At 40.8% G+C, this 17381-nt stretch overlaps 1 protein-coding gene and 1 pseudogene across 3 annotated transcripts in view; one reads left to right on the top strand and one right to left on the bottom strand.

The window, feature by feature from the left end:
• The window catches only part of Rfx4 (regulatory factor X4), a 156031-nt gene that overhangs the window by 26435 nt on the left and 112215 nt on the right, over positions 1-17381 (top strand). The window lies entirely within an intron of this gene.
• LOC124982196 (single-stranded DNA-binding protein, mitochondrial-like) lies at positions 1925-7284 on the bottom strand (annotated as a pseudogene).

The raw sequence follows: 17381 nt of genomic DNA on the forward strand, positions 1-17381 counted from the left end.
TTACCTTGTTATACAACCATCAATACCACTCTCCATCTCCAGAACATTTGTCATCTTCCTAAGCTAAAAACTCCATCCTGATTAAGTAATCCCCATTCTTCCCTTCCCCCACTCTCTGGCAACTGCTATTGCGTTCTGCCTCTGAGTTTGACTAAGTATCTCAGACAAACGGGATCATCCACTATTTGTCATTTTGTGACTGGCTTATTTTACTTACCGTAATGCCTTCAAGGTTAATCCATGTGGTACCATGTGTCACGGTGTCTTTCCTTTTCAAGGTTGGATAATATTACATCCTAAGAATAATATCACCTATCTTTATCTATTCATTTGTTGGTGGACATTTGGTTTTTCTCTACCTTTTGGAAATTGTGAATGATGACATGAAAATGGATGTGCAAATAACTGTTCAGGTCCCTACTTTGAATTCTGTTTGGTATGTACCCAGAGTTGGAACCATTAGAGTATATGGTAATTTTATGAGTATATGGTTGAATTTATGAGTATATGGTTCAATTTTTTGAGAAGCTGCCAATATGTTTTCCATAAGTGGCTGCACCATTTTATATCCTCACTAATGCTCAGAAGTTCTAATTTTTCCATAATCCTGGCCATCAGGCCATCACTTGTCATTTTGTTTTTGCGTTTTTTCTTTGTTGTTTATAACAACTGTTTCTAGTGAGTGTGAAATGGTTTTTTGTTGTGGATTTGATTTGCATTTCCTTCAAGATTAGTATATTGAACATCTTTGCATGTATCTTCTTTAGAGAAACACCCTTTGCCCACTCTTTATCAGGCTGTTTTGTCGTTGCTGTTGAGTTGTAGAATTTCTTTGAATATTCTGGATATTAACTCCTCATCAGATATATAATTTACATTTTCCCCTTTGTTGATTGTATTCTTTAATGTGTAGGAGTTTATTATTTTGATGTAGTTCTACCACAACAAATTATTCACATAAGATTTATGTACTTTATGTTCAGAAAAAATTTACCTATTTTTTGGGTTTCTTTGTTACCTTGCACCTTTGGAGTCGTATCCAGGAAATCACTGTCAAATACAGTGTCATAAAGCTTTTGCCTGGGTTCTCTTCTAGGAGTTTTGCAGTTTTAGGTCTCACACTTAAATCTTGGACCCATTTTGAGTTATACTTGGGAGGTCAGGTAAGGGTCTTCTGCATGTGGATATACAGGTGTCTCAATGCCACTTATTGAAAAGACTGTTCTTTATTTAGTGGTTTTGGCACCCTTGTCAAAAATCATTTGACCATATATGTTCAGGGTGTATTTCTAGGATTTGGTTTTATTCCATTGGTCATTGTGTCTGTCTTTATGCTAGAATCACCCTGTGGCTCTGCAACAAGTTTTAAAATCAGAAAATGTGACGCTTCCAGGGTTATTCTTTTTCAAGAGTGTTCCAGCTATTCAAGGTCCCTTAAGATTCCATATAAATTTTAAAATGAATTTTTCTATTTCTGGAGAAAATGCTATTGGGTTTTTGATTGGATTTTTTTCATTGAATCTGTAGATGTCTTGGGGTAGTTTTGACATCTTAACATTAAGTTTTTCTATTCATGAAAACAGAATATCTTTGATTTTAGTGATATCTTATAGTTTCAGTATATAAGTCTTGGTTAAATTTATTCCTAGGCATTTTATTCTATTTTATGCAACTGTCAATGGAATTACTTTCTAAATTTCCTTTTTAGATTGTTCATAGTGTATAGAAATGCAACTGATTTTTTTTTTTTTTTGGTACCAGGGATTGAACTCAGGGGTACTCAACCACTGAGCCACATCCCCAGTCCTACTTTTTTTTTTAATATAAAAGAGCATTTTAATTTTTGTTCTTAGAAACTATAAAGACCATACATGATTTGGAAATGGGACTGTACCAAACTATGACCAAAGAAGAATCATCCATTTTATGCCTTTTCTTTTGTCTGGTCACTCAGAAATATAACATTATCAGCTATGATGGTTGTTGCTTGTCGCCTCATGTTATTTTTATCCATGTATTCACCATAGTCTACTTTTCCTTCCACATAAATTCGAGACCCCTTTTTTACATACTGATATGCTACATCTCTAAGGTCTAGCCGGGACACCGATATTCTATGCCTTTGTCTTTTGACCAATGTACCCTTTTGGTATTCTTTACTCTCCCCTGATCGCCACATCTCATTCATTGCTAGAGAAAATACTGTTACTGGATTTTTCCCTTCCACCTGTCTCAGGACTAGGTCCTGGCCCACTCGCCCAAGTAACTGCACAGAATTCAGAGATCTTTCAAGAATCAAACTGCTGGCTATTTTATACTCATATCTTCCAAACTGATCAAGTACCTATATAACAGAGGTCTTCACAACATGGCTTCTATTTTCTTTTCTTACAATCTAAACTTTTAACTTTTCCTGATGTGCTAGCTCAGGCAACCTCTACCTCCCCAGCCCTATTTTGTATTTATTTAGAGATGGAGTCTCATTGAGTTTCTTAGCACCTTGCTGAGGCTGGCTTTGAACTCGAGATCAAACCTCCAACTCTCTGGGATTACAGGCGTGCACCACCACACCTGGCTAGAAATGCAACTGATTTTTATGTGTTGATTTTGTATTCTGCACCCTTTCTGAATTTATTTGTTCTAACATTTTTTGTGTGAGGGAGAGTTTGTGGAATCTTTGGTGTTTTCTACATATAAAATTCATGTCATCTATGAACAAAGATAATTTTTTTTTCTTACCAATTAAAAATCCTTTTATTTCTTTTTCTTCCTTAATTTCTCTGACTAGTACTATGTCGAACACAGTAAAATCAGGCAAGCTTATCTTGCTCCTGATCATAGATGAAATGCTTTCAGACTTTCATCTCTGAGTATGAAGTTATCTGTGAGTTTTTCATACATGTCCTTTATTACATTGAAGTAGTTTCCTTCTGTTCCTAGCTTTGTGGTGTTTGTCTTGAAAGCGTTTTGAATTTCATCAAGAGCGTTTCTCTGTGTCAATTGGTATGATCGTTCCCCCCTTCATTCTGTAGCTTGGTGTAATACATAGATTGATTTGCATTTGTGGACCATCCTTACATTCAAGGAACATATCCCACTTGGCCACAGCCCATAATCCCTTTAATATGTGGTTGAATTCTGTTTTGCCAGTGTTTTACTGAGGATGTTTGCATCAGTATTCACAAGAGATACTGGTCTGTGATTTTCTTTTCTTCTAGTGTCTTTGTCTGGCTTTGGTATCATGGTGAGGCTGGCTTTGTAGAATGAGTTTGGAAGTGTGCCCACCTCTTCCTTTTTTTGGAAGAGTTTGTGAAGGATTGGAGCTCTGATCATTTTCGTATGTCATTTGGTGGACATGAGCACTCATTTTTGTTGCTATTTTCCCAGGAATAGAATGGCTAGACCATAGGATATATACATTTAGTTTTAGTTTTTCAATGTAGCTGTACCAATTTAGACTCCTAGCAGCAATTTCTAAAAGTTTTGATTGTCTCACTTCCTTGCCAACATTTGGTATAGCCATTCTTTTCAAAATTAGCCATTCCCATGGGTACATAGTACACATCACTGTGGTTTTAATTTGTATTTCCCTAACAACTAAGGGGTGTAGTATCTTACGTACGTGCTGGCCATTTGGGTATCTTTTGCAAACTTACCTTTTCATGTCTTTTGCTTGCGCATGTCTTGTTAATTGTGTTGTTTTCTCTTTAATGAATTGTGAGAGTTTTTCTTATATCCTGAGGAGGTATTGTTCAGGTCAAAGTATTTCAAGTATTTTCCTTAGCTTGTGGCTTGCCCTTTTATCCTTTCAATGATAACTTTTGATGAACCGAAGTTCTTTATTCTAATAAAGTTCAATTTATCTGTTTTTCTTTTATAGTTAGTGCTTTTTGTGTGCTATTAAGAAAATTTTTTCCTTCCTCAAGAACATGAAACTCTTATAAAGTTTTCACCTAGAAGTTTTGTATCTTACCTTTCACATTATATCCACAGTCCATCTGGAATGTTTGTATATGGAGTGAAGACGATGTCAAAGTGCTTTTTTTCTTATTAATTTTCAACTGATAGAACACTATTTGTTGAGAAAGTCATTCTTTGCCCATTGAATTCCAGAGTTGCCTTTGTGATAAACTAGCAAGTCATGCATATTTGGATCTGTGTCTGGAGATTTATTCTAAACCAATTGACCTTATTTGTCTATTTTTTGGTTAATATCATAGTCTTGATTACTGTACCTTTATAATAAGTTATGATATCTGGTAGTGTAAGACCTCCTGTTTTTTTCTTCTTCTTCAGGGTTGTTGTGGATAAGCTACATTCTTACATCTCCATATAAATTATAAATTACAGAATATTTTTTTCATATGTACAAAAAATACCTGTTAAAATTTAATACTGGGGTTACATTGAATCTGTTTTAAAAAATTAAGGGAAGAACTGACATCTTAACAATGTTAAATATCCAATTTTTATGTGCAGTATTAGGCTATAAGTATTTAGATCATCTTTAATCTTTCCCAGCAGTGTTTTATATTCAGTGTAGAGGTTTTACACATCTTTCTTTAGATTTATTCCTAGGTAATTGATGTTTTTCAGGGCTAATGTAAGTAGTATTGTCTTAATTTTTAAAATCATTAATTGCTAATATATGAAGATATAATTGATCTTTTAGGTAATGACTTTGCATCTACCCACTTTGCTAGATTTACTTATTTATTATGAGTGTGCATTTGTTAATACTCTATGAACATAATCCTGTCACCTGATAAGAACGATGACTTTACATTTTCCCTTATGATCTTGGTATTTTCTTTTCTGTGCTCATGCACTGACTGGGGCCATCGGTACAGTGTTGGGGTGATGTGGGAGTGCATATTTTTGCCTTGTTCCTGCCTTCAGAGAAAACAATAAGTGTTTCCCCAGTAAGTGTGATGCTTCTGTGAATTTTTGTAAATACTCCTTATTAGATTGAGAAAATTACTTTCTGTGCCTGATTTGTTGAGAGATTTTTTCTTGAATGGTTGTTGAATTTCTTTTAAACCCTCTTTCTCCAGCTATCACAGTGCTCATGAATCTGCCAATGTCATGAATCACACGGATGGAGTTTTGAATGTTAAGCCAATCTTTCGTTCCTGGAATAAACCACACTTGGTCCGAAGTATTATCTATCCATACATCCACATCCATCTATATATTTTTGGGTTAGACTGACTACTGTTCTATGAAGGATTTTGGTATCTATGTTCATGAGATTTATTGGTCTGTGATTTTTATTCCCTGTAATGTCCTTGCCAGGTTTTGGTAACAAGATCATACAGGCCTCAAACAACAGCTGGGGAATTTCCTGTTACCTTGCAGAGTTTGTGTGAGATTGGTTTCTTAAATTGAGAAGAATTCAATATTGAAATCATCTGGGGTTTTTTTGTTTGTTTTGAAAAAAGGTATTTAATGATTTAATTTTTTAAATGCCTATAGGATTATTCATATATTTCTATTTCTTGTTTTGTTTTCTTTTAATAAGTGTTGTTATTGTTGTTGTTTGTATCTGGGATAGAACCTAGGGTACTGAACCACTGAGCCACATCTCCAACCTTTTAAATTTTTTTTATTTTGAGACAGGGTCTCACTAAGTTGCGTAGGGCCTTACTAAGTTGCTGAGGCTGGCCTTGAAAATTCTCCTGCCTCAGCCTCCCAAGCCTCTGGGATTACAGGCATGCACCACTGTGCCTGACTAGGTTGGTATTTTTAAGGAATCCATTTCACCTAAATTTTTAATTTATTTACATGCTATTCAAACTTCCCTTTCATTACTTTTGTCATATTTTTTAGCATATGTAGTGATAGTCTCCTTTCATTGGGCATTTTAAGTTTACTCTGTTTTTCTTAATTAGTCTTGCCAGGGTTTATCAATTGGATGAGTCTTCAAAGGTCCAACTTTTGGCTTTGTTTTTCTCAATTTACATCTGCTTTCTGTTCTATTTATTTCTGCTCCTCTGTTTATTGTTTCCCTCCTTCTGTTTCCTTTGAGTTTAATTCATAGTCTTATTCTGGCTTTTGGGATAGACACTAATTTTCCAGCCTTCCCTGAAAGCTGATTTTAAAGTTATTCATTTGCATATCTGTATCCCATACTTTTTCTGATGTCATACTTTTATTATTATTTATTTGAGTAAATATATTTTCAAATTTCTATTGTGATTTCTTCTTTTACCCATGGTTTATTTAGAAATCCAATGCTTAATTGCCAAACATTTGGGGATTTTCCAGCTTTCATTCTGTCACTGACTTCCATTTTAGCTTTACTGTGGTCAGAGCACACATTCTGTTTGATTTTAATAGTTGATACTGTTGGGATTTGCTTTCTGTCCCAACATAGGGTCTATTTTGGTACATGTCCGTGTGTACTTGAAAAACAAATGTGTGTTTTTCTGTCCCTGGATGGAGTGTTCTTTAGCTATAAGTCAGATTGATCAGGTTGGTCAATCAGGTTCCTTACTGATCTGCTGTTATTGTTGGTTTGTTCTCAGTCATTGAGACACACAAGTTCATCAAAGTGTCTAGTTCTGATTATGGTTATGTCTATGTATCTATCAGTTTTGTTAATTTTTAAAATATATTTTCATGTACTCATTTTTTTTGAAATTTAGGATCACTATATCCTCTTGTTGAAATGACTCTTATTATTATTAAAAGTTTTGACTTCATTTCTAGTAATACTTTTGCCTTGAAGTATATTTTGTCCAATATTCACATCATTATACCAGCTTTCTTTTATTTGGGTTTTTATGGCATTTTCCCCCATCTTTTAATTTTTAATCTCATTATATTCAGTATTTGTTTGTTTATAGTTTTCTTTTTTTATTTGGTTTTTTGGTGCTGGGGACCAAAGCCAGCCTCACACATGCTAAGCATGTGCCTCGGCCACTGGGCTGCACTGAGCAGCACCCCCTAACTTCAGTATTAAAGTTTTTAAAAATACAATTGTTTAAAAACCCAGTTTGACAGGCCCTTTAAATTTAAGGACCTTACTGATAATGTTGGGTTTAAATCAACTAATGTCCTTTTCTTTTTTTTTTAACTTGATCCACCTGTTTTTTATTTTGTGGGGAAAGGGATTAATGGGATTTTTTGTTCAATTTGGGATGTTTTCTTTTGCTGGCCTTCCAAGCACTTGTTCTTTCAGAGCAGAAATCTGAGGCGTTACAACATGCGCTCTCCTCTTACTACACCCACCTCACATTCCGCCTTCCCCACGTCAAGCTTGGTGCGAGAGCTCTCTGTCATTCTGAGCTCACCTTTCTCACCCTCTGAGCTCTTACTTTAGTATATTTTACTTTTAAATATGTTATATTTCTCACATGACATTATTATTATTATTAATGTTTGAACACAATATTAATTTGTGTTTTCCACATATTTCCAGGGTTCTTTATTCCTATCAGCCATTCCAGGCTTCCATCAGTTTTACTTTCACTCAAAGAAATTCCTTTCTCTTTACTTGTAGTGCAGCGTAGTGTAGTGTAGTGTAGGTCAGGACAAGCAGCTTTATTCCACTTTTGGTTTTTGAAGGATATTTTTGCTGGGTATAAAAGTCTAGGTTGGCGAGGGGCTTTTTGTTTTTTTTCCTCATTAACTCTTTAAACTTGTCATTCCGTCATCTTTTGGGTTCCAAAAATGTTTGTTGAATAGTTAGTCATTGGATTTTTATTCCATTAAATGCAGTGTACCTTTTTGTTTTCGCTGCTTTTAAGATATTTTTTCATCTTTGGTTTTCAGAAGCATGACTATAATGTACATACACCTGATTTTCTTATATTTATTCTTCGTGGGGAATTGCCGAGTCTCTTATATAGGTTGTCTGTCATTAAATTTGTAGAATTCTTGACCATTGCCTCTCAAATATCTTTTCTGCCCTTCTCTCCTTCTTGTTTCCTTCTGGATGATGTAACCATTAGACTTTTTGACTATATCTCTGATGTTTCTTGTATTTTGCTCTGACTTGTCTATTTGTCTCTCATTGTACTTCAGTTTGGTATTTTATATTGACCATCCTTTCAGTTCTCAATTCCTATTTTCTGTCATGTCCAGTTTGCTGTTAAGTCCACTCAGGTGACCTTAATTTCAAATACTGTATTCTTAGGTAGTTCATTTGATTCTTTTTCATAGTTTCTAAATTAAGTTGATAGTCCTGATTGTTTTCTCTGTTTTATCTAGCATTCTTTCTATTTTGACCATTTTTTTCTTTTCTCTTGGAATTTATTAACCATAGTTTGTGTGTGCATGTGTGTATGTGTGAGAGTTTTGTTGTTCTTTTTTTTCTTTTTTTTTTTTTTGGTGCTGGGGATTAAACCCAGGGATACTTTGCCACTGAGCTACATTCCGAGTCCTTTTTATTTTTTATTTTGAGATTGGGTTTCACTAAGTTTTTCAGAGCCTTGCTAAGTTGCTGAGTTTGGCCTGGACTTGCAGTCCCCTGCCTCAGCCTCCCAAGTTGCTGGAATTACAGGGGTGTGCCACCATGCCCAGCCCATAGTTGTTTTGAAGTCCCTCTCTGGTAACTCTAATATCTGAATCATCTCTGGATCTATTTCTAGCTTTTCTGTGTTTTTTATTTCTCTTTGATTTCAGTTTTTTTTTTGTTTTTTTTTTTTTTTTTTTGTCTTGTTTTTTAGTAATACCTTACAGTTTTTGATTCAATGTTAGACCTTATGGGTACAAAGTTAAAAAGCCCTTGGGTAAGAGATGCCAAGTTTCTATGAGTGTTAAGTTTAGTTTTAGCAGTCAGATAGAGAACCAAATCTCTTGATCCTGTCAAGCCTTTGTCAATTCTGGTCTGCTCTGGTTTTGTTCATACTACTAGGATTTTGCCTTTATTCCCAGGGCCTGGTCTTTCTTGGTCCTCCAACGAAAGCCAGAGGTATTTACCAAGTTTCCTCTACTTGAGGGGCAGTTTGAACTCTGACCCTTGTTAATCAATGATTGTTTCTTTAGGTTTAGTAGTTGTTTCCCCCTCGGTTTCGTGGTTTCTTGCTATCTACAAGTGCAGCTTAGGAGTGGGCTGAAGACTTGAAGGGATTTTGGACACAGATATGCTGTCCCCTTACACGTGGTTTCCTTTCATATGCTCTGTGCTTGGTTTTATTTCCCAGTGTAGTGATTTGGAAAGATTCTCAGGGGAAAAGCCAAGGTGGTTGCAGAGGTTGCTTCCTGTGCTTCCTTTCTCTCTAGACTTCCCCAGTCCTGTCTGCGTTTTTTCTTTCCAATGCTTAAATAGCTTTTTATATATTTTATCTATTTTTTTCTAATCAACTTTAATGAATGAATTGATTTAGCTTAAGCTACCTCGTCATGGAGAGAATCAGATCTGTAACTTTCAGATAAGGACATTTAGACCAGGAGAAGTGAAGAAATCTAAGATGACACAGGAAGTTCAACCCAGTGCTAGATCTAGAAGTGGGTCACTGACTCCTGTCTAGATAAAAGAATAAAGAAGTTTCAGGTCACATGCTGTACTTATTTTCAGTCACTCAACTATAAAAGTTATTGTGCATATATTTATACAAAATTATGAGGAAAAAATAATTGCCTCTAATCCCACATTCAGAGGTAACCACTCTTGTTTATGTTTGCTTTCAGTCTTTTTTTCCCCAAAGAATATGTTGTTAAACAGAATTTTGTGTATCTATAAATTTATAGTTAATGTGTTTATATGGCTATCATCTTATTAAGCAATAAGAAGTGCTCTACTTCCATGGTCTCATTCAATTTCACAGTAGTCTAGGAGGTAGTTTATTATTACAAACTCATTTAGACACATGGAAACTGAAGCTCAAAGGGTTTAAGTAGCTTGCCCAAAGTCACAGAGCTGGTGAGAGGCAGAGCTAGAATTTGAATGAGGTCGGTGGGTGTCTGCTATTAAACATTCACCTTTTGCTCTTTGAACTGCCTCTTAGAACGTAGTGGACCCTCAGGTTTCAAATACTCTCCAGTGAAGAGTTGATTATTTGTCTGTAGAAGCACTAAGAACAGAGCTAAGAATATTCATTGTCCCCTCTCAGGCTGATTTGAGTTTTATTTTGGCAAAGTGCAACTGGGAAGAAAACCCTGGGCTGATAGGATAAGTCCTAAACACCTGAGGGGTAAAGAACATGACCAAGAGGTCGGGTCTCATAAATTCTCACTTCCCACCTGAACAGATTGCATGTTCTCCCTGACAGACGTCAGGTCTCTATGCTTCTGCAGGCATAACTCAACAACGAATAGGAGGACTCTAAAAGCATTTCACAGTCCATGACTGGGTGGAGCATCATATCCAGAGAGGAAAGCTCAGCAGGGGATTGGACAGAGCTGCACAGGTAGAACGATGCTCCTGCAGAAGTTGGGCCCAGAAGATTCCCAGAGCACTTACTACCTGAGAGAGCAGGGAGCCAGGGTTAAAATCCAGAGAGCAACAGCAGGTTGGGCTAATCACAACCACCATTGCTTTTAGCCCTCTGAAGGGAGAACTTTTTAATCCCCATCCCCCAGATGAGGAATCTGAAATTCAAAGGTTATATATGACTTAATATCTTAGCAACTAAGTGGTAGAGTTAAGACTGGAATGTAGAGCTGTCTGACTTTACAGCTGTCTTTCTTTTTACTACATAAACTGTGACTTCTGTGGGTCCCTGCTCTCAAAGAATTTTTAATTTATAAGGGGAAACTTGAGGCACATGTATGTATATTAATAATATAAGGCAGCTTGTGATCAATTTCTTCTTAAAATTATCTTCTATATATTTTCTAAATTCTTTTAAAATAAGCATGACAGTCGAGTGTATTTTGACATCGTGTACATACATGTAGTATAACTTCCCACTCTCATGGTTATATATGATGTGGAGATTCACTGGTTGTGTATTGACATATGAACATAGCAAAGTTATGTCTGATTCATTCCACTGTCTTTCCCATTTCCATCCCCCCTCCCTTTCCTTCATTCCCCTTTGATTAATCCAATGAACTTCCACCCCACCTTCCCATTGTGTGTTAGCATCTGCATGTCAGGGAGAACATTTGGTCTTTGGTTTTTGGGGATTGGGTTATTTCACTTAGTGCGATAGTCTCCAGTTCCATGTAATCAGTTTCATGCTAATAATGCAAGGTGTTCTTAAGACCTCAAGTGAAGCCTTCAGGCATGCCCACCAGAGACCCTGAACATGCTTGGCATTTGAACAGGATCTTTGGGTGACTTACTAATTCTGCATGTTGACGTCTGGGAGAAGTCACAAAGTTGGAAGGTAATGGGCAAGACACCTCGGAGGAGGTGGCATTTGCCTAAAGAATCCATGTGGTTCCTGCAGTGGTGGCAAAAGAATAGAAGGCAGAAAGCATGAGACAAGTTTGAGCGTGGAGAGCTTTCTAGATTCTCTTGAGCAGCGAGACTGCAGAATCATGGGAAGCAGGGCTAGGAATGTGAGTTTAGGCCCCGTATTTTGGGGGAACTGGAACTCTAGACAAGGGGCTTAGAATTCAATGACCGAGGTGCCACCTAAGGAGCTGCATGGAGGAGTGGCAGGTTGAGGTGGTGTTTTGTTAACGTGGAGGTTCCGTGCATATGGACTTGAGCCAGGAGGACACTTTCAAGGTTTTGAGGAGACGAGGCTGCATTCAAGGGATGGAGAAAACCAGAGGGCCTGGGTTGATAAGATGGGTCCAGATAGCAGGAATGCAGTGGGACGCTGGGATCCCTGCTTCCCTCCTCGGGAAACAGAACTTGTCAGGTCTACCCCAGAGCTGCCCAGGTCCTCTAGCTTCAGGTCACCATTTCCCTGCTACCTAAATCAAGGAGCCCAGTCTCCCACCTGCACCCTAGGCAGGAGTCCTGAGCCCTCCTTCTCTCCGCACAACTTACTGGGCTTGCTCAGGACGTGTGGGCTGAGGCCTCTCTCCCGGCACGGCCCGCTGTGCCCTGCTCCCTCCGCTTTCCCTGCTCCTCTCAGCTCCCCTCCTGCTTCTCCATCTCCCCTCACTCTGAAGTGCTCACCTCTACCTTCCCACCTCCCCTGACTCATCGTGCAATTGCTGACTGTCTGGTGGTGACAGGATGTTCACAGCACATGGCACGATGGCAGAGAAAACCTTGGGTCACTGTGGATCACAAGGCAGTGTGACTCATCATTACCAGGTTAAAATAGGATCACACTTTGAGATTATAAAAGGGAAAGGTACACCTCTGTCTCCATTGAGCTCAGTCAGGACATCTTAGCTTATTATCTAATTTGGGGTCTTGTAACTTCATAAAAGGGATTCCAGAGGAGAGGAAATGTAGTTAAACTTTATTTGAAATTGTTTGCCGGGAAAAAAAAGAAGGCAAAAGAAGAAAAGGTTGTGGGTGATGAGATGAGCTGGCTCCCCAGAGAGAAAACAGGTTCCGCGTGGCGAGGGCTATTTCACGTTTCCTTCGAGGTGCGGGGGGGAAGCGCCCTGCCAGTAGCAGTGGGTTCAGATGCTACTCAGATAGCTGGGCAGTCACTAAAGTCCAGGGCAGGTTTCTACCAGGGAGTCCTACGAAGCTGCTTTTATCCTACTTTATTTTGCTCTTTATTTTTGCAGTGCTGGGGAGGGAACCCCGGTTCTTGTGCACACCAAGCAAGTACTCCCCTACTGAGCTGCACCCTCAGCCCTTTGGCTTTGTCTAAAGGATCTTGTGGGGTGTTTGCTGTAGGCTTAGTCATGGGTGAGGCCTGAACTGCAAGACTGCTGGCCGGCCCACGAGCCCCAGAGTTTAGGTCATGATTAGGGACGGGGGGCCCACTCTGCCCCAGGAGTCTGTTGCGTTTGCTCTGGCCTCTCCGGTTGACTCCGCCTCTTGCCTGGTGGAGAACGAGGTGCTCCCTCCTCTGGGCTCCCAGCCCTGTCAGGGCCCCTCTGTCTCTCCATCAGTGATCACTGAGCCACTGTGCCCTGAGGGGAAGGGACTCAGTTTGACTGTACTCACAGCACTTGCTACAGTAGGGTCTTGAAGTGTTTATGGGGCACGCAGATACTGCAGAAGCAAGACAGACTCCGGAGCCGTGCTAGAGTCTGGGTATTTATTATTATGGGAATTTAGAGTTTGCTTTCAGTTTGGGGCACTCCAGCACCACCTGACCATTTGAGTGGATTCTTCCCAGGCAAATACTCTTATTCGTTCAGATTTAGAGTATTTTTGAATATATAATACCTTCATGTGGTTCAAAAACCAAAGTGCTTTCAAAGGTGCTCATCAAGAAGTCTTGCCCGCCTTTGTTTCTTCTCCTGCCCACCACGGTGGCCTCCTAGTGGCTGGCACTTTTATTCATTTATTATACACTCTTCCAATATTTCCTTAGGCAAATGAAAACGGAACTATATGGGTTTATTTTTTAAACACCAAAAATAGCCCACTATATGCACTATTGTGATTTCCTTTTTTTTTTTTTTTTCCTTTTTTCACTTAAGATGATTAATGCAGGAGTGCTCCATATCAGCAAGCTTATAGAAAGCATCCTCACTCTTGTTTGTTGGGTTTTAGTCTTTTTTGCAGCTGTGTAGTATTCCATTGTGAGGATGTATCATAATTTAGTTAATCAGATGAACACCTGGGCTGCTTCCAGACTGCAGCAGTTATAGAAAAGCTACAACACATCTCCTTGTGCGTGTATCATTTTGGGTAAGTCCAGGCGTGGCTGTAGGATCAATTCCAGATGTGAGGCCGCTGGATAAAGAGCATTCAGGATGTCACCAGCTTCTCTCGGGAGACCTTCCATGTGAGGTAGCACCTTCTGTGCTCCCCCTGGGAGGCAGGAGGGCGCCTGTTTCCCACAGCTTCACAGCAAGAGTTGTGTGGTCCTAGTTTGGATTTTTGCCAATCGGACAATTGAGAAATGCCGTCTTAGTGAGGTTTCTCTTGCTTTGATTAAGACAGGCCATTTTTTCAACGCTGAGGATCATTTCTAGTTTTCCCTTGGCTTTGCCTATTTTTCTTCGCGGTGCTGGGTCCTTTTCCTCCTGGTTTTATGGGAGCTCTTTTCTGCGATGGACAGATGAGCTTATTGTCCGTGGCACGATCACAGTGTGCCGAGCAAGTCATTATCTCTGTACTTATGGTGTGTTTTCTTGTCCCTCACGTGGAGACTTTGGAAGTTTTATGTAGTGAAATTTATCAATCTTTTCTTTTATGGCTTTTGGGTTTTGCATCACAGTTAGGCCTTTTTCTACACCAAAGTTGGGAAGGAATTCACCCAGAGGAGGGAGGAAGCAGGTGTGGCACCCCTCAGAGCCAGACTGCCAACATCACAGCTTTGTCTGGGACTTAGCCCTGTTCCCACGGGGAGAAGGGTCTGCTGCCAGCAGCCTGTGCCCACTGCCAAAGGCCTGGGTGCCAGGCACCCTGATCATTGGCTGGTGTGCTCTGCAGGGGCAGGGACGGAGGAGGACGGGGGACACGGAATGTTTGGCAGCCACTTGTTCCCAACAGGTGGGGTCTGGCCAGGTGCAGCCAGGTCAGTATAATGAAAGGAAATAGAATTGGGACTTGGAAGTGAAACTCAAGACTCACGTAAACTTGAACCTTTCCTGGGATTTGAAAAGAGGTAATTAATTTAGAAACGTTCTGCCTCAATATTAGGCTCTGCCAAACTGACTCAAAGCAGGAAGTATTCTAAAATGGGTTCACAAATATTGGGAATTCAATTAGGAAGAAATGATTAGGGAGATAATATGTTCTCTAAAATCTTGAGTCCATTACTACAGAATCGTAGAGAGTGAAGCTCTCACGGATGTCGCGGTTGGGGGAGGTCTGCCACCAGCTAGACTGGGTCTGTCTTTACTTTACCACTGTGTGACCTCAGACAAATTGCTTCACTTCTCTGAGCCATGGTTTCTTCCTCTGTAAAAGTAGAAGATACTAATAATTAACCCTAACATTAATGAAATGCTGAATATGCTTAGGGCACCGTATTTGACGTTTCACAGGTTAAATCGTTCACTTTCTAGAGCAGCAGTGAAAATTAAATACCATAAAACGAAGAGCGGGGCACACTGCTAGACCCTTATGAGCCTTTGGTAGGTGTTCAGTAATTGCTATTTCGCATATTTGCTGAAACCAGATGAGAAGTCCCAGCATTTACTTGTGGTGTTATTCAAGTCCCTTATTCATTCCACAAATACTTCTGGAACCCTACGTTGGCTGGGTGCTGGAGACACACAGTGGGTCTGTGCTCCAGGGAGCCTACAGAGCAGCAGGGCAGAACTGTTGGCCAGTGCTGTGGACTGAATAGCTGTTTCCTCCCCAAATTCCTATGCAGAAACTTAACCCCCAAAGTGATGGTACTTGGAGGGGGAAGCTGAGGAGTTGATAAGCTCATGAATGAAATCAGTGCCCTTACATGAGAGACCCCAGAGCTGCCTCTCCCATTTGCCATGTGAGAACAGTGTGAGCAAGTAGCATCTGTGAACCAGGAAGAGATGCAAAATCCCCTGGAACCTTAATCTTGGACTTCTCAGCCTCCAGAACTCTGAGAAATAAATCTCCATTTATAAGCCATCTGATCTATGGCATTTTGTTATAGCAAGCCATAACTAAGGACTAAGGAGAGCAAACAGTGACCACATCCTACAGTGGGCTGTGCTAGGGGACAGCCAGGGCGCTCTGAAGCACAGAGTGCATAAACCTGTCCTGAGGCGGGCAGGGCAGGGACCTGGGTGTACAGCCCAGCAGCTGTTGTCGGCACAGGGAGGACTGCTATAGAGTGAGCCTTGAACCAGGTGGTTCGGTTCCTCCTCGCTAGAGCCCTGAGTGCTTGGTTCTGTTTTGTCCCTGTTTTATAGATAAGGAAACCGAGGGCCAGAAGGTTGCTCTAAGACACACAGCTGGTAAGGGGTAGAGCCAGGAGCTGAGCCTAGAGATTCTGCACCAGCTTGTATCAGGAGGCAGAAGCAGAGAAATTGGACTGAGGTCCTGTGGTTGGTGCAGCCCTGACTGCAGAGTGGGAGCAGCCAGAGCGGCCAGAGGACCCAGCGCAGGAGCATCTTGGCAGGGGCCTTTGGAGCGTCCCGCTGTCCTCTGGCTGGGGCAGGACCAGCAGGTGGACACTGGAGCGTGGTGGCTCTGTGTGTGCTGAGAACGGCTCCAGGAATTCTGTGACCTGAAATGGCACTTTGCAGGATGGGTCTCACCTGGCTCGAGGCACTTCTGCCTGTTAGGATGGAAAGACCCTTGACAGGAGGCCTCCCAAGGTCTCATGGACCTAAAGTGTGCCCCCTGCTCCTTTAGGTAGAGGGCTCTGGCTCGCCCTTGAGGTCCCTGTCCACTTCCCACGTCAGTGTTGCCATGCCCCTGGACCTGCCCACAGTGCTGTCTAGGACCTGCACTTTATTGCTGATCATTGAACTCTGAGCTCAAGAGAGCAAAGGCCATGTCTGTCTTCTGTCTTTGGAACCTGGCCTCGGGCTGGAATGTAGTAGACACTCAATAAGTACTTGATGAATGAGTGAGTAAGTAACCAGTCCTTCAGCAGAGTTAAAATCGAGTCCTAAAAACGGAAGATCGGGCCTGGGAAGGACACATATCCCCCTTTGAGGGAAAGAGGCTGGGCGTTCAGCCCCTTGAATTGAGGCACAAAGTCACTGGAGGTCCAGAGGGGAAGAAGAGCCTCAGAGGCAGATGGCACCTGTCAATGACTGAGCTGGAGGGTCCCTGTTGGCTGTGGGAAGAGCAGTTCTTGTCTAAATGCTGTCCGTAGCCACCATACTGCCAAGCACCAAGTAAGGTCCAGTCGCCATTCACCACCTGCTGGGCCTCATGCAAGTTATTTGACCCTGTCAAACCTTGGATTCCTTATTTATAGAATGGCCATATAAAACTCCACAGCACCTCGGGAGCACTTTGACAGCGTACAGAAAATGATGCGCAGTGCCTAGTTTAAGTACTCGATCAAAGAATGCTACTCTTGTGATGGTGTTCTTTTAAAAATCTAGCTAGTTCTTAACTTACGCTGTTATAGTTAACCCTCAGAACATCCTGGTGGGATGTTATGGCTGTCATTTTGTAGGGTAAGGGTCTCAGGCATGGGTGAGTCAAGTTACTGCTCGAAATCCCACCCAGAGTGGGGGAGGAAGCTGAAATTCAAACCCAGATGTGCCTGCCTCAGAGCCAGTTCTTTCCATTTGTTGGTATCAGAAGTGGAGACTTCACAAAGTTTAGTGGGAAAAAAACCTGACACGATAGAGACAAGTCCTGCCTGGGCGGGAGACCTTGGCAGAGTCCCAGACCAGCCTGCTTCCTCTCAGCGTACCTCTTCCTTGGTGTCTTCTTCTCAAGTCTGACCTGTCCTTTCAAAGATAACAGGGCAGCTGCAACCAGGATGCATGGTGTGGCC

Source organism: Sciurus carolinensis, chromosome 4, assembly GCF_902686445.1.
Source record: "Sciurus carolinensis chromosome 4, mSciCar1.2, whole genome shotgun sequence".
NCBI lineage: Eukaryota > Metazoa > Chordata > Mammalia > Rodentia > Sciuridae > Sciurus > Sciurus carolinensis.